Here is an 18,569-nt window from a genome sequence, read left to right as displayed (position 1 = left end):
AGCAACGCAGGATCTGAGCCGAGTCTACAACCTAACCACAGCTCACGGCAACGCTGGATCCTTAACCCACTGAGCAAGGGCAGGGACCGAACCCGCAACCTCATGGTTCCTAGTCGGATTCATTAACCACTGCGCCACGACGGGAACTCCATGAAGAGACATTTTTAAAAACATTATTGTTGCCTTTTCTATGTGTATTTTGAGCTCTGCATAACTTCCTAGAATTCTTCTTTAAAAGGAAAGTATTGAAAAAAAAGGCCCTTTGAAATTACAGAATGCTTCAGGAAAATAAAGTCTCTCTTCAATTAAATCTTTTGAAAAATCTATGCATGACACTTTCGAAGCCAAAGCATGGGTTGGTTTTATTGCATTTGATGCTGTGACAAAATACCCTAATTAGCACTTTGGTATAATTTACCACTGTTTCATTAAAGCTGATTGCCTAACTACCTGGGAAGTTAACATGGCTTCTTGAGTACTCGATCTGCCTTATTTTTCTCCACTACAGCTGTTTGTAGGAATGGAGCAAAGAGCATTCATTATCGAGAAAAAAATAATTCTGATAAAGGTTATAATACAAGAAAAATATGTAATTTTGCTCGGTACCTCCTCAGCCCTTTCCGTTTTTAATTGGTTTGGGTTTATGATGAGACCTCATGTGACAGCATAGATACCTGGCATTCAGCTAATCTTTTACCAATTTGGAAAGCTAAATCAAGTTCATTTCATTTATCTTGTTAATCATTTCAGTTTTGAAAATCTGCGCTTGAAAACTGAAGTGCATTAAAGTCCACTAAATTAAGCCCATGCTGGCTTTCAGGGGTTCTACAGATTACACAGAAATAGTGAAATCCATTGAAATGGTTTGAGGTAGGGATACAGGGGAAATGTTTTAAAAGATACAAACACTAACAAGCAAGGGTAGATGAAATGCTGTCATGTTTGTAAGAGTAATTTCCTTTCATGTTTTCAGCCATTGGTGAAAATCCACATGCGTTTTATCTTTTATTCCTTAACCACCCCATCCCCATCCCCAACTATGAGACATGACACATCCATCAGCATGGTACTCTGATGGATGCTCTACGGGAAATCCATACTTTAACAGGAGAACCAATGATATCTACCATTATAGAAGCTATGATTCGGATCAAGAAGCAAACCTGCAGATAATCCATACTCCAGGCAGGCTTGTAGTAGCTTCATAGCAAAGTAGCCCATAATAGCCTCATCTGAAAAGAATATTTAGAAAACAATAACAAAAAGCTTGTAAATTCTGGTTAAGCCATTTACATCCTAACAGAAGAAGAATGGGCTTAATTATCTTTCGAAATTCCTCTGCTACAGACTGACAGTAAGTAACCATTTTATTTTTGTTGCTAAAATTAAAGTGACTTTCTATAGGAGATACTTTAGGTGAAATCTGCAGTGAAGACCAAATTTAGCTCTACGATTTTTTTTTTTAGCTCTTCCCCTAGTTCATAAATATGAAAATGAACTTTTTGAATTTAGTTGCAGGGACTTTTTACATTAATATTTTATCCTTCTTAGAAGTTTCTGGTGCTTTTGGAAACTTCTTCCTTGGCCCCTCTGTCCCTTGAATTATTCTCAACAATGCATGCCCACCCCCAAAAAAAATATATCAATGGAAAAGGTGCAGCCTTGGTAATCTTGGTATTTCTCTCATTCCTAGAAATTGCAGTGTTGAGGAGTTAAAGGAAAAGACAAGAGGAGTCTGTCTTGGGGAGGAGGTCAGGACAGTAAGAGATGCACGGATTGAAAATATACAGATAATAATAGTAAAAATGTAAATAACAATATTAACTTATTATTTTACAGATTTAGAAAAAGAGAAAAGGAAAGAAAAAAAAAAAAACAGTAATCAAACCCCATCATCATGAGCTATGGTCTATCCATTAAAATGGAAGGGAATTACATGCAAATGCTTCAAATAGAAAATGCAGAATACCTTTCCACTGATGATTTTTAGTTGTCAGGACAAGTGAGACCCAAACAGCAGACAGAATGGTCCCAGCATGCTTGTTGCCTTTTTTGTTTGCACAGTAGCTGTCAATTCCAGCCTTGCAGGTAGTAGAACCCAGCGGGAGGCAGGGGCGGGACCCAACCACGCAGCCTGAACTGAGAGCAAATTTAAATTACTGAGCCTTTTTTCCCCCTTTTTTATTTTTCTACTCTGCGACAAACTGAAAAGATTCCAGCACGCTAATTTAACCACCCTGCTTCTTCTTTGCTTTTTTTTTTTTTTTTTTTTTTTTTTTTTTGTCTCCCTGCTTCCAGGATCATTAAAAGAGAAACCTGTAAAGGCAACATTCCTGTAACCGAGTTGGTGCTGCAACGTGCTGGTAAGAAAACATATTTATTTTTTTTTATCCTTTTTTTTTTTTTTGCTTTTCCTTTATTTTTTTATTTTTTATTTTTTTAAGAGCTGAAGGCTTTGTCTGTCTAATGCAGTCATAAGCGTGGCTTCCCTGCCGTGAGGGGTTAGCATGTAATGAAAAGGTGTAATTGCCTGATATGTGACCTTCGCGTCATATGTATAATGGGTAATAACAGATCCGTGTGTACCCTGATGATGCTTCTCTCCGCGAATTGATGAGTCGCCCAGTTGCAACAGGGCTAGGACTGTCGCACCATGGCAAGGAGTTGTTGCTCGTTTAAGGCTGGCATTTCCGTGTCCTGTCGGGGGGGGAGAATTCTTGAGTTCTCCAAGTTATTTGCTTGCAGAGGTGTCGTGGGTTTTAATAGGTCTCTGACAGACTGTAAGTGCTTTGTTATTTACTCTCCAGACAGGAAGTACAATGATGAAACTTTTTTTTTAAAGTAACCCTGTAATTATCCTAGACTTCCTTAGTCCAGATAATGAGGAGACCAAAGTGAGTTCTGGGTAGCGTTATTTTAATCCCTTTCATCTACAACTCATCAGGAGTTCATTAGACAATCGACGGGACAGCCTAGATCATCGGGGGACTGAGAACTTGAGAGGGCCACTTTTTTCTTGAAAAGGACGAATTTTAATTCAGCCCAATTAAATGCAACAAGTATTTCTGTATACATCACCTGGGACTAGAACAGAGAATGTTCTTGTCTGATAGTCTGTTGCGGGAAGAGATGTCCAGCAGTCGGCTTTGCATGCTACTGTAGGACTGATCAGATCATTTAAGACACGTTTCAAATGCAGGACTGTTGACGATGAGATAGTTGCCAAGGTGAAGTCTCTGACAACCAATGTACTTCTCTTCCTCCTGTGCAGGCACATTTATGTCAATTTGCAACGATGCTTAGCACATTTTTGACTGCATTTTAAAATTATAAGGAGAGGAGATAACATAGAAATCTTTTCTTTCTTAAAATCCTATATCCTTGTGGCAAAGTTTGAGCTTTTACCCCAGTGCTGGCCTCAGAAGCTATAAGACACAAGGACAGGTTTAGATTGGAAAATGAGTGTTCTTGGACTGAGGTCAAGAAACTTAGGAACAGATATTTTTCCTTTACAGCCTTTAAAAACACACGTAAAATATCAAGGGGTATTTTTGTCTGTGTTCCATGGTTGTCTGTAAACTGTGGTCATTTTTGGTTTTGTGCCTTTTGTTTTCGGTTTTTAGTTAGATAAGTAAAAATGGACCAGAAGATGGTCAAAAGAGAATGTAGTTACCCAATATCCATTAAGACCTTTTCCTAAAGAAAAAAAAAAATCTCTCCTTTGGACGTTTGAAGATTGTATGCCATGTGCATCTGGTAGGGAATGTGGCAGTCTACATCCTGGTAACATTTGGTCTCTCGTCTCTGGAGCTATTCTATCTAATTGTGTCATTTCTACATTTAAACAACTCTGAACCGTGCCGCCCTGCAGGTCCTCACCGTTGGCCCCCAGATCACTTGCAATGTCTAAAAAGACCTTGGAACATTAGAAAATGTCAATTGTTGGAATAATTTCTGCCTCTCATAACAAGAGAAAATACTGTGGATTTAATAGTTCGTTTCTAAAATCCATTTTTATCCACCAGTAACTGTCTATTAGGAACATTTCCGTTATAATTGGAATAAATTGTTGCCCAGTAACAAGCAACTAACTCTGAAGCTACTTGCCATAGAAATCAGTGACTAGAAATAGCTACAAAGAGCTTAATGCAAGTCAAACCGCAGCACTTGCATTTCTTAATTTTTTCAAAAAAAAAGTATTCAATTTTTAATAGTTTTATTATGCTACTTAAATTCTTGACTTTTTTTTACTCAAGGTCCCTCTTCTAGGAAAATTTCTAATTGACCCAAATCCCTGGTGTGAAAAATAGAGGCCCATAGACCTTTGGAGAAAAATGTTTTTTCTTTCTGACTCAAAATAAGAATAGGAGAGGATGAGCATACTCTCTCAGACTATGAACGTGAAGAAGATTCTGGGCCAGCAACACCATTACATGTGAAGAACGGCTATCATCTCTTGCAGAACGTAATGCAAAATTACAGGTTTCACTGTAGGACTCTGTCATTTGAACGAGTAATCAGTCCATAATTCTATAGATTGCTGCAGGTAAATGATGCTTCTCCCCATTAATAAAATATGGAATAACGCTGAAGTTACTTTAGTTAGATTTTTACCCTATCCATTTTTTTTTCCAAGAGAAACAGATCCTCATAAACCCAAATCCTGATATTGAAATATACTTAATACCAGAATGTATTTTCTTCTTCCCTAGCTGAAGGATGATAATATTACAGTTTCAAGGGCAAATTTCTTCAACAATGGTTCTGCATTTTCCATTTAGCTCTGGCGGCAGTGGGGGATAGTTTTCAACCTTCTAATTGCACACATGTTGGGATGAAAAAACACTGTTATTTTAAACACAGACACACAAACAGACAAAATTATAAACACTAGCATGAAAATATCTAGCAAATATAAAGGTGTAAGTAGTGCTTTCTGAAAATATGACTGTCGATATTTGCTCAGCTCAGTATCAGTTGACAGGGTATCAACTATTTTAGAATCTATGGGAGCACTAAGAATGAAAAAGCCCTATCTTGGCCATCCAGGGAATGACAGTGTAGTGGAAGTTTAGCTGGTGGCCTAGAAAGCAGTTTGATTAATTGGCCTGTGAGGAATTTTACATTGTGTATGGTTCTCGGGAACAAATAAAATTATAATGTATTGTTATGACCTCTTAGAACAGGCATATTCTTTACTTTCCACTTTTGCTTTAGTTCTTCTGTTGGCACATATGTGTTTTCTACTTCTTGTGTCTTTAAAAGTTGTTCCTATTAGACAAATAGTCAGTATCTGTATTTTTTCCACTATAAAAGAGACGGAGCAAGAAGCACAAGGCTGGGTATCAGGAGATACCATCCGAATCCAAAATATCCCACTGATTTTGCTACTTCATCTTCCAAGGCCTCTGTCTCCTCATACAAAGAGGAAGTGGCCACATCCCACAGCAAAAACGTGTCGGTCCCACTGTGGTGAAGATGGGTAACTTGCCTTGGAGAGAAAGAGGAATGTCAGTTATGGAAGGCATTCTGGTCCAGTGGTTTAAACAGAGTACCAGCGAGTTACTGACACAGAAACTCCAAGTTCTAGCCTCTGCATTTGGGCTGAATTGAGTGTGGTTGTGCCAGCTCCTTAATTTCATACCCTCTGCTCTCTTGGCTGACGAGGTAATGCCCACAGGACTAGAGAGAAGCACTGCAATAGAACAGCAAGTGTGTGGTGATGAGTGCTGTGCTACCATCAATTGAAATGCTTCCTACATGGGACCCAAGAAAATAAAGAGAATTTCTCTCACTTTGAAACTGAAAGGTAGAGCAAAGATGAGTTCCCTCAGTGGGTTAAGAACCTGACATAGTGTCTGTGAGGGTTAGGGACCTGAGTTACTGCAAGCTGGGGTGTCATTCACAGATGTGGCTCTGATCCTGCCTTGCTGTGGCTGTGGTGAGGAGCATAGATTTGGCTCTGGAACATCCATATCTCACAGGTACGGCGAAAGAAAGGAAAGAAAGGAAGGAAGGAAAGAAAGAAAGAAAGGAAAGAAAGAAAGAAAGAGAGAGAGAGAGAGAGAGAGAGGGAGGGAGGGAGGGAGGAAGGAAGAAAGGAAGGAAAGAAAGAAGGAAGGAAGGGAAGAAGGAAAGGAAGAGTGAGCAATGCTTTTCTTAAAACACATAAAAAATTATTTTGTGTGTAGTAGTAGCTATCCTTAACACTTTAGAGGAAGGAAATAATTTTTGAAAAGGCATAGTTAACCACCACACATTATTAATAGAAAATACAAATGTAAAATTAGAATTTTTTCTAAACCCTATTTCTGAAATATCTGTATTATATTTCCTGTGTAAAAATATAAATGTGTAGGTATACTAAGTCTTGTAATCCTTTTGTTTTCTTCCTGTCTCCATGGTTTCCTGCTGTTTTTACAAAACAACGATGGACAAATGCATAGGTTGTACACATCTGAGAAACTAGTTTAATTTGTTTCTTTATTCCCATCCAAATGTGAATTAATCTTTTAGAAACTTAGAGTTGGAGGGAGACTAAAGAGAAGATGAAGAGTTCCCACTGAGGCACAGCAGGTTAAGGATCCAGCGTTGTCTCTGCAGTGGCTTGGCTCACTGCTGAGGCATGGGTTCAATCCCTGGCCTGCTGCAGTGGGTTGAGGATCTGGTGTTGCCACAGCTGTGATGTACATTGCAGCTTCAGCTTAGGTTTGATCCCTGCCCAGGAACTTCCACTTGCCATGGATGGAGCAAAAACAAACAAACAAACAAAAAGAACAAACCAAAAAACACAGAGACAATGCAAAAGACAAAAGAACTTGTGTCTTCATTCTTTCAAAAGTGTTCTTAAAGGCATGAGTACATCCTGTTTAAGGAAACATATATGGTTCCTGTCCTCAAGAAGCTTAAAACATAAGACATTTTAAAATAAACACAAAATATGTCATCACAAGTGGTGTTAAGTGCTATCAAAGTAAGTTCAAGTACTCTGATAAGGAGACCAGGTAAGATTGATGCACTCAGGGGAAGCTGTTCTAATGGAAAGACAGAGATACAAATTCTTTCTAAAGTGAAAAAAAAAAAAAACAAAAAAAAACTAAACTAAACCTTATTTCTACGTCCTCATGTCTTCAGATGGTGGATTAAGGAAGTCCATGGCTTGCCTGGATTTTTGTAATAACACCCTGGGGAGTCCCCTGCTTCTACCCTAGTCTTCACCCAGCAGTGTGCTGGTCCATTAGAGATGTGAGTCATACTGCATCACTCCTCTGGTCAAACACCGTCATAAAGAAGCCTGGAAAACTGATGATGACAGGTGCATCCAGGAAGGGAAACACACAGGTGGGAGGAAGGGCACAGAGGTGAAAGGAAGGCTTGCATTTACTGTATACCTTTTGCATCTTATGAATTTTTATATCATATCCGTGTATTACCAGCCTGATTAAATCATTTTAATTTAATTGCCATTTCACAAAAATCTCTCCAATGCTTTCCATTTCATGCAGAGTAAAAGTCAATTCCTTATAGGGCTTTCAAGGTCTACACTAGGATGAGTGTATAATTTTTCATTTGAACCGGGACACTTTTGAGAGTGAAAGGTGATAATATACATAATTACCACAGAATAACCAGCATAAAATAGAGCATTCAAGGGCCAACAAGGGTACAGCTAACCCTACTCATCCCTAGACGCTCTCTCACTTCCTCCTCCTGCTCCCTGTACTCCAGGCATGTCCGTGGACTTATACACAGAGCACACCAGGTACTCTCCCACCTCAGGACCTTTGCACTTGATCGGATCATTCTTCTTCTGGACGTCTAAATCAATTGCTTGCTCACCTGCTTCATGTTTTGTTCTCTGACCACCCTATTCCCTATTCTTTTCTGCTTTATTTATATCCATAGAAGGTATCACCCTCTACTGTAGTATATCATGTGTTTTGTATTTGTTTCGTGTTGGTCTCTCTCCATTGATATAGATGTTCCATAAAGGCAGACTTTTGCTCTATTTTGCTTATTGCTGAATCCCCAGTATCTCGATGTACCCAGCATGTGGCAGGCGCTCAGTAAATATTTATTTAATGAATGTTGGATGTAATCAAAAATGCCGACATCATCCTAGTCAGTAGACTCAGGGCTGTGTTCCAGGCTGAGTTTCAGGAGCTGGGTCTGAGTGCAGAAGGGCAGGAGACTGAGTGGAGATGTTGGGGAAAGGGGTCAGGGAGGCTCAGAAAGACTCCGAAACAGAGAAGGCTAAAAATTGAAGTAGAAGACCCAAATAAGTATCAAAGCCAAGGGTGCAGGTGGTGATACAAGACATAATCACAGTGGAAACAAACCCGACTCGTATCCACAAGCATATGGTTTTAATCCCCGGCCTCCCTCAGTGGGTTAAGGATCCAGCATTGCTGTGAGCTGTGGTGTAGGTCACAGACACAGCTCGGATCTGGCGTTGCTGTGCCTGTGGCTGTGGCCGGCAGCTGCAGCTCCAATTCAACCCCTAGTCTGGGAACTTCCATGTATTGTGTCTACGGCCCTAAAAAAAGAAAAGAAAAGAAAAACACCATTAGAGGTGACAAGATACAGGTAGGTTTCATAAGACGCATGGCAAGCAGGGCAGTTACAGAAAGACTTTTGCCGTTTAGTACATGGGTAGGATTTATTGGTAAGTGGACTAGATCATCTGGAAGAAGTTCAGTGCTTCCCAAACTGTACCTGTGGCTTTGCTCAGGTTTCTAAAAGACTTTTCTAAGGAACAACTGTAGTGGACTTGAACGGTAATGAACTGATCTAATGAGTGAGAGTCATCTAAAAGAAAGCACAGTTTGAAGGAATTGGGACAAATTTAACTAAAGTTGTTTGTATAACCCTATTGTACAGTCAGATGTTTTCTGCGTACTTTTTAAAAGCAGCCCTTGAACACTGTGAATACCATACCTGAGAGTCTACTTGTTATAGGACGATGTATGCAGATAAATAGATGGATCTCATTCTTGTGTTCAACTTTGCTTCTATCAGATTTGTGGATTAAAGCAGTTCCTAAGTTCTACAGATGATGCTATGGGAAGAGAATACGGTCTGAATAGTCATCTTTTTCAAAGTTATTATAAAAAACAGGGGAGTTCCCGTCGTGGCTCAGTGGTTAACGAATCCGACTAGGAACCATGAGGTTGCGGGTTCGATCCCTGGCCATGCTCAGTGGGTTAAGGATCCGGCGTTGCCGTGAGCTGTGGTGTAGGTCGCAGATGTGGCTCGGATTCCGCGTTGCTGTGGCTGTGGTGTAGGCTGGTGGCTACAGCTCTGATTCGATCTCTAGCCTGGGAACCTCCATATGCTGTGGGAAGCGGCCCAAGAAAAATGGCAAAAAGACAAATAAACAAACAAAAAAAAACCAAAGACGTGAAAACATTCTTTTCTGGCAAGGAGATAATTTAAAAGTGTTCGATTTTCTGAGTGTTTTTATCACCCTGTGCTGTTAGTAAACTTATGTTATTGAGGGGCTTTGGGTGAATCCCCATCTGCCCTCATTTTGAAAGGTGCTTGGTAGGGATCTTTATCAACTAAGCTGACGTGTAATTTATATACAGGAAACCACACCCATGGTTTGATGAGTTTCCACAACATGTACACCTAGGAAACCACCATCACCATCAAGATACAGAACATTCCATCCGTAAAGGAGTTTCCTGTGTCCCAGTCATCAATCCTATCCTCCGTACAACCACTGATTTGCTTTCTGCCACTATAGATTAATTCTACATTTTATCAAGTTTTAAGTAAATGGAATCACACCAGAGGTACCCTTTTGAGCCTGGTTCTTTCGCCCAGCCTTATGCCTTTGAGACCCATGCATGTTGTTACATATGTGCATAGATTCTTAACTGCTGAGTGGCCTTCCACGGCATAAATACGTCCCATTTTGTTTATCTGTTCACGTGTTGATGGCGTTTGGGTAGGTTCCGTTTGGAAGCTCTTATAAGCACAGGTGTATGGACGCTCACATACAGAGTCTTTATGTGGCTGCAGGTGTTCACTGCTCTGAACACCCATGGCCACATAAAGCTGAAAATGATAGAGTGGAAAGTAAAAACCTGAAAGTGAAAATGCTGGCTTTTAGGAGAGGTGCCTGTTTAATTTTATATGGAAAACACAAAGTTTTCCAAGGTGGTGTATACATTTTATGCCTCCACCAGGAATATGTGAGCGTTCCAGTTTCTGGGCATCTTTGCCAAGGTTGGTATGACCAGCCCCTTCCATTTTAGGCATCCTGATGGGTATGTGGTGGTACCTCACTGTGGTTTCAATTGCCATTCCCCTGAAAACTAAAGGTGTAAAGCATCCTGTCACATGCTCATTGGCTTATTGTGAGGTGTCTATTCAAATATCTTATCCCCTTTTATTGTGCTGGGTGTTCTCTTAATATTGGATTATAGGAATTATTTCCAAATTTTAGATAAAAGTCTTTTTTAAAATGTCTGTATGGAACATATTTTCTCCCAGTATGTGACTTTTCTTTCTATATTTTTTTTGTCTTTTAAGGGCTGCTCCTGCAGCATATGGAAGTTCCCAGGCTAGAGGGTGAACTGAAGATGTAGCTGCCAGCCTACACCACATCCATAGCAATGCCAGATCCGAGCTTCATCTGCAACCAACACGACAGCTTGCAGCAACACCAGACCCCTAACCCACTGAGCGAAGCTGGGGATCCAACTCACATCCTCATAGACACTCTGTCAGGTTCTTAGCCCACTGAGTCACAATGGGAACACCTCTTTCTGTGTTTTTAATAGCAGCATTTTTAAACTTTAGATTAATTCCAGTCAAACATACCATATAACAATATATCATTTTTTCCTTTTATGGGTCACACTTTTTGTGTTTTTTCTAAGAAATCCTTGCCTATTAGAAAATGACAAAGATTTTCCTTCTATGCCTTCCTCTATATGTCTTAGAATTTTACTTTTCACATAGAGATCTCTGATCCATCTTATTTTTTATGTCTGATATAAGGTAAAAATCACGGTTCATTTGTTATATGGATATCCAATTGTTTCAGCACCATTACTGAAAAACTTACTCTTCACACCATTTAATTTCCTTGGACCATTTGCCAAAAATATATGACCATAAATGTGTTTAAAACAGATAAGTGTAATTTCTCTAACTTTGTTTTTCTTCTTTAAAATTGTTTTGATTTTTCTAAGTTGTTCTCATTTTCATATAAATTTTAGAAGTAGCTTATAAAATTTTTCCCCAAATAAAAAGTCTGCTGAAAATTTTCTTGAAGTTGCACTGAATATAAATTTCAATTTGTAGAACTGACATTTCAACAATATTGAGTCTTCCATCTAGAAATATTTATTAGTTGTTTCCCATGTATTTAGTTATTCTTTAGTTTCAGCAATGGGTTATAGTTTTGAGTATATGAGTATTTCATCACTTCATTAAGTTTATCCCTAAGAATATGATATTTTGAGATATTATTATGGTGCAATTTTATTTCATTTTTCAACTTTTGTTGTTCTTATATATAAATATTACTGGTGTTTATTTATTGGTCTCCTGTACTTCCATCCTGACAAATTCACTTATTAGTCCTAGTGGATATTTTTCACATGTATATCTATCAGGATTTTCTAAATACACTATCAACTCTTTGATCAAAACAGTTCATTCTTTTTAATCTGTATTTCTTTTATCCATTTTCTTAACCAATTGAAATAGCTAGGACTTCCAGTAAAATACTGACCAGAACGAGTGAGAGTAAACACCCTTCGCCTGTTCCCAATCTTAGGGAGGAAACATTCACTCTTTCCCCACAAAGTGTGGTTTTAATTGAAGTTTATACCGTTTATCATATAAATAAGTCACATTCTTTTTGTAGTTTGGTGAGAGATTTTACCATGGGAGTTTTACAAAGGAAAACTGGTATCCTTTATACACTGAGGATTTGATTTGCTAATATTTTATAAAGGATTTTTGTGGCTCTATTCGTGAGAAATACACTGGTTGACTTTTTTACTTGTAATGTCTTTGTGGAGTGTGCTCTTAGAGAAATACTGATCTCATAAAATAGATTGGAAAATATTCCTTCTTTATTTTCTGAAAGATTTTGTGTAGGATTTGTATGATTTTTCTGCCTTAAATGTCTGATAGAACTTATCAATAAGCTATCTGGGTCTGGAGTTTTCTTTGTAGAAAGACTTTTAATTAGAAATTCAATTTCTTTCATAGGTATAGAATTATTTAAATTTTCTATCTCCTCTTAGGTGAACTTTGGTCATGTGTGTTATTCAAGGAATTTATATATTTCATCTCCGTTATCACAGTTATTGCCATAAAATTTTCATCATGTTCCTTTATCCTCCAAATGCTGTAGGCTCTATAGTAATGCATCCCTTTCTTAATTTTAGTAGTTTGCTCCTCTTTGTGGAAAAAAAAAAAATCAGTCTATTAGTTTTCTACTCTCCTATAGCAGATTGCCATAAACTTTGTGGCTTACATGATACAAGTTTACCACTTTATAGTTCTGTGTATCAGAAGGCAAACACAAATCTCACCAGTCTAAAATCAAAGTGTCAGAAGGAGCCACATTCCTTTCAGGAGGCTTTGGAAGAGGGTCTATTTCCTCACTCATTTAGATTGTTAGAAAAATTCAGTTCCCTGTGGTTAGAGGACTGAGACCTCCATTTCTTTGCTGGAAATCAGATAAGAGCCATTTCCAGCTTCTAAAAGTCATGCCCATTCCTTGGCTTATGGGCTGCATCCTCAGGCTTCAATGTCTGCAACAGTGTGTCAAGTCCTTCTCACACTCACATCTCCTTTACTTCTTCCATATCATCTCTTTAGCACAAATGGGAAAGGTTCTCCACTTTTAGGGACCCATGTGATGAGCCTGGACCCACTCAAACTTTACTGAACAATCCATCATCTCAAGATCCATACCATTAATCACATCTGCAAAGTTTCTCTTGCCGTCTAAGGTCACATATTTACAGTTTCCAAGGATTAGAGCATAGACATTTTTGGAGTCTATTTTTCTGCCTTCTATGCCAGAAGTTTATATAATTAATTTTAGCCTTTTAAAAAATGTTCTAATGTAAACCTTTAAAGCTATAAACGCCCCTTTAGCACCACATTAACTTGTGCCACAAATTTTAATTTGTTTTCTGTTCATTATTTATTTAAAATAATTTTAGTTGTTTTAGTAATTGCTTCTTTATCCTATGATTTTTTAGATGTTATTTAATTTCCAGATAATTGGGGTTTTTCTGCATGTATTAATTTAATTCTATTCTCATCAGAGAATTTAACAATATCAAAATTTTAAAATTTATTTGTCGGAGTTCCCGTCGTGGCACAGTGGTTAACGAATCCGACTAGGAGCCATGAGGTTGCGGGTTCGGTCCCTGCCCTTGCTCAGTGGGTTAACGATCTGGCGTTGCCGTGAGCTGTAGTGTAGGTTGCAGACGCGGCTCGGATCCCGTGTTGCTGTGACTCTGGTGTAGGCAGGTGGCTACAGCTCCGATTGGACCCCTAGCCTGGGAATCTCCATATGCCGCGGGAGTAGCCCAAGAAATAGCAAAAAGACAAAATAAATAAATAAATAAATAAATAAATAAAATAAAATTTATTTGTCAACATGTGGCTCACCTTGGTGAAAATTCCAAATGTTCATACAAATAATGTGTATTATGCAATTATGTGTATTATGTAGTGTTCAATAACTGCCATTTAGGTTGATAATGTCTTTCTGAACTTCTATTTTCTTAGTGAATTTTTTTTGTCTACTTATTTTATCAATTACTGAGAGTAGTATAAAGTCTACCTCCATGATCATAAATTTGTCTGTTTCTCCCCTTTAGAGTCTCTTAGATTTTGCTCCATGTATTTCGAAGCTTTATTACTAGGTGTATATTCATTGTAATTGTAATATATTACTGTTACATTAACTTTTTTTCGTTATTAAGTGCCCCCCTTTTCTCTAAAATTACCCCACTTTGGTTAATTTTTCCTTCTCTTCTTTCATATTAATAGATGTTTTTGAAAATTTTGAAAATTTAAAAATTCTGTTTACTGCTTTTCTAGCTATATCTCTCTGAATTATTTTCCCATGATTGCTTAGGAATTACATATGCATTTTAAAGTTAATATGGAAAGGTTTTTCTCTTGTGGCAGAGCAGGTTAAGGATCCAGTATTGTGACTTCAGGGGCTGGGGTCACTGTTTTGACGAGTTCAGTCCTTGGCCCAGAAATTTCCACATGCTGTAGGTGTGGCCAAAAAAAAAAAAGTTAATATTATTAATATTCCAACAGTATATTTTTTATTTATCTTCTTTCTTTTGAGCTAGTATTGTCATATACATTTACATGCATTATAAACCCACCAAGAAGATTTTTTTTTTTGCTTAAAAGAATCATTTCCCTTTTAAAGATATAAAGAGAATGCAATATATTTATATAATCGAAACATCTTTCTATACATTATTTGTAATGCAGTTCTCTTGATAATAGATTTTCTCACTTTCTGCTTATCTCAAAATATTTGAATTTTGTCTTTATTTTTTAGGATAGCCTCACTAAACATAGAACTTATTATTGGAGCTTTATTTTTTTCAACACTTTCAATGTATCATTGCAATACATTCTGGCCTCCTTAGTTTCTTAGAAGCCAATAAATCACATCTGTTATAATGTGTGTGTTTTCTTAGGATTTTGTTTGCTATCTTTGGATTTCAGCAATTTAACTACAAATGTATTTGGAAATGCTTTTCTTTGTTTTAATTCTGTTTGAAATTTATTACATTTGTTAAATCTGAATTTAATGTTTGCTACCAAATTTAGGTAAAACTGTGTCATTATTTGTTTAAAAAAATTTTTTCTGTTTATTTCTCCCTCTCTTCTTTCTTTTAAAAATTCCAATATGATTAGTCTTGTTGATATTCTTCCACATGCTCTATTGATTTTCCTTTTATGATTTTTTTCTTTGATCTTCAATTTGGGTAATTTTTATTTATCAATATTCAAAAGTACTGATACTTTATTCTGCCATATCCAACCTACTCTTGAGCTCATCTAGTTATTTTTAAAGTTTATCAAATTTTTCAGTTGTCAGATTTCTATTTTTTCTATAGATTTATTTCTCTTTTGAGGTTTTCTTTTCACTCATTGATATTATACTTTCTTTAATTCTTTGAACAAATTTATAATTACTGCTTTAAAGTTTTTATCTGTTTAACATAATGCTTGGCACCATTGGTAGTCAGTTCTATTGACTCTCCTTGTTCCTGTTTATGAGTCACACTTTCCTGTGTCTTTGCATGTCTGTTTTTTTATTTGTTTGTTTGTTTTGCTTTTTTAGGGCTGCCCCAGGGCATATGGAGGTTCCCAGCCTAGGGACAGAATCAGAGCTGTAGCTGCTGGCCTTCACCACAACCACAGCCACAGCTACACTAGATCTGAGCTGCATCTGCTACCTACACCACAGCTCACAGCAACACCAGATCCTTTACCCACTGAGCAAGGCCAGGGATCAAACCTGCAACCTCACAGAGGCTAGTCAGATTCATTTCTGCTGAGCCACGATGGGGAACTCCTTTTTGGTTTTTTTTGTTTTTGTTTAGTTTTTGCATGTCTGGTAATTTTTGGTAGTAAACTAGAAATTTATGATAATATATTTGTGATAAACAAGTTTATGATAAAACATTTGTGGATTCGGTAGTGTACTGAAAATTATATTTTTTATTCCAATATTCAGTTAATCTGCCTATAGATGATCCATAATTTTTTTTCTCTATAGCGTATAGCTACTGGGATCTCTTGTCTGTTCTTATGGCTTCCAAATGCTACTTTTATTAGTTTGACCTCTTGGAAGTCTCCCTTGTGCCTGTGTATTTTGGCAACTAGGGATTTTTGGCAGAGATTTCACTGGGCTTACCCTTTCAATGGTTTCTTTGCTTCTAGGAATTTCCTGCTAAATTTAGCTTGTATGGAATATCCTTAGGAGCTCAACTTCTGGTACTTCCAATCCCTGAGGCTTCAGCTTTCTCCTGGCTGTGCTTTATGTAACTGTAAAATATATTCAGCTTAAAAAGCAGAAAAAGTATATGTCTTGTGCTACGTGTCTTTCATCTTTCAAGAGTAGATTCCTCTCTGACCTCTTCTTGCTTTGTTGTCAGGCCCTATAGAAATTCTCCTCAACATGCATAGTTTATCTGTCAGCCAGACACTGTGGGGTTTTGGTTTCATTTCTCTGCAATTACCTTGTTCTCAGGACTTCATCTTTAAATTTCTGGGTGCTTTTCCAGTGCTGAACTCTGATCTCTGAAAACACTTGCTGACAAAGCTGTGTTTTTCCACTACCATTTGCTTCTGCCATGGCCATGATTGTGAAAAACCTTACAGTTCTTACCCTTTATAATCATGGGTGTTTTTTTTCCCCAAGAATAAATATCTCCAGATTTTGTATACTTGTGGACACATCCCACTATCATTGAACTCTTAGAGTCTTTTTATTTTTACCCAGTTTTTATGATTTTATCTGGAAGTGTTTATACAACCACTTAAGTCCACTGCCATGACTGCTAATTCTTTTCAGAGCCATATCGATGCATTTTCTCTGTCTGATGTCACAGGGACTATTTTAAAAGTAAGAAATAAAACTAATCCAAAGAGTACGTTCCTTGACTTTCTCATTTATGTCAATTTTAAACCTGCCCTACAGTCATTACGCTCTCTTATTAAATGGCTAATACGTTCACATCTCACTCATTTTATGAATTGGAAGCATAGAATTTTATTAAAAGTCTGTAAATGAATAGCATTTCATAAGATTTCTTTTTTCTACCTTAGAATAAAGTGACAATATTCCAACCTACTAATCTAACAACTTGGAGCTCTCATTGTTGTTGGGGCTTCCAGTGTTGGTCATAGAATTATCATTTGGAAATTCAGTAATTCAGTCATCAGTTGTTAATCTCATTCCTCAATTTGAACCTTAAACCCTACCAGGAGAGAGCCATACCACTGAAAGAAACTGGACAATCCCAGTATCCATTGTTGATATTCTTCTCCAAATAAATGCTGTTTACAATGATAATTAACAAATACACATGAAAGAACATGCATTGGAGAGAGCAAGTAGTTCACTTGTGTCTATGAAGATATGTATTAAAATGAAGATCCTTGCCATTGCACTTTGGGATAGCATTGTGGCTCGTATTGTGTTCCCCCAACAAAGTTATCATCAAGTCTTAATCCTCAGTACCTCACAGTGTGCCTTTATTGGCAATAGAGTCATTGCAGATGGTATTGGTAAAGTTGAGATCATCCTGGCATAAAGTGGGCCCCTAGTCCAGTTATGACTAGTGTCCATGTGACAACAGAGACACACAGGTAGAATACCTTGTGACAGTGAAAGCAGAGATTAGAGTGATGCAGCTTCAATCCAAAGAACATCAAAGATGGTTGGCAAGCTGCCAGAAGCTAGAAGGAGGCCAGAGAGTGTTCCATTATAATTTTAAGAAGGAACATGGCCCTGCCAACAACTTGATTTTGAACTTGTAGCCTCCAGAACTATGAGACAATAAATTTCTGTTGTTTTAAGCCACCCAGTTTGTGATACATTTTAATGACAGCCCTAGGAACCTAATGGAGGTGCCATTGTTAGATATGTACCTAGTGGGTTTCAGTAAAGACAGTCGCTCTTCGAAGAAACAATCTGAAGAATGAAATCCTGGTGAGGATGGTATAATCATTGTAAATTAAAGAGAAGTTTGGTTGTTCTTGGTTCTCTTGAGGTTTCCTTAAATGTAATGGTTATATTACCGTGTTTGTTCATTGTATTTGTTATACACCTCAAGGGGAATAATTAAGTCATTAAGGTTTATTTTTTATTTTATTTATTGAGGCTCTGCATACTGAATTATTTGTCAAGAGTCATATACTAAGCTTTGGAAGAGCTGAAAAAAAGAGAAAGCATATCATTTTTCATTCTCAGTTTGTCCTCTCAACAATATCTGAGCCACTGAGTATTAAATATCTGCTATTTAATATATTTTTAATCACTAAAAAAGTCAACATCTGACAGAGTTTGAAGTCAGACAAACCAGGGATTATAAATTAAAAAGAAATTTCTCGTGCGCTATTTTAAATTGCATAACAGTGCTATTTTCTGTAAGACTATCAAGGGAAACCTCTCAGAGTTTAGAGTGATGTGATAGAGGAAGTCATAGGATTTTGAGGTTAATAGTATCCAAGGGCAAAAGGAAACAGCATATAAAATAGCGCAGTAGCAAGAACAAGCATAAAAGAGTAAGCTATCAGCATGACTGAAGCAGAATAGCAATGAGAAGGATGGTAGGAAAGAAGGGAGGTCATATCCTGTGGGCAGAGGTTGGCAAACTTTCTCCGTAAATGCTTGATAGTGAATATTTTAGGCTTTATGGGCCATAATTTCAAACAACTCAACTGTGTGCTATAGAATGGGTGAAAGTAACGGTAGATAGTATGTAAATAGATCAACATGGCTGTGTTCTAATAAAACTTTATTTGTGGGCACTGAAATGTGA

At 37.4% G+C, this 18,569-nt stretch overlaps 1 long non-coding RNA gene across 2 annotated transcripts in view; it reads left to right on the top strand.

The window, feature by feature from the left end:
* LOC110255590 overlaps positions 1 to 18,569 on the top strand; it is a 370,333-nt gene that overhangs the window by 147,935 nt on the left and 203,829 nt on the right. The window contains exons 1-2 of one of the 2 annotated variants that reach the window (XR_002336142.1): positions 186 to 2,088; positions 2,299 to 2,363. This is a non-coding gene — a long non-coding RNA (uncharacterized LOC110255590). Of the gene's footprint in view, positions 1 to 185; positions 2,089 to 2,298; positions 2,364 to 18,569 lie in introns of those variants that run through there. The other variant, XR_002336141.1, reaches the window with a different exon arrangement.

This window comes from Sus scrofa, chromosome 10 (genome assembly GCF_000003025.6).
Source record: "Sus scrofa isolate TJ Tabasco breed Duroc chromosome 10, Sscrofa11.1, whole genome shotgun sequence".
In the NCBI taxonomy this organism is placed as follows: domain Eukaryota; kingdom Metazoa; phylum Chordata; class Mammalia; order Artiodactyla; family Suidae; genus Sus; species Sus scrofa.
This window is presented reverse-complemented; position numbering and strand designations above follow the sequence as displayed.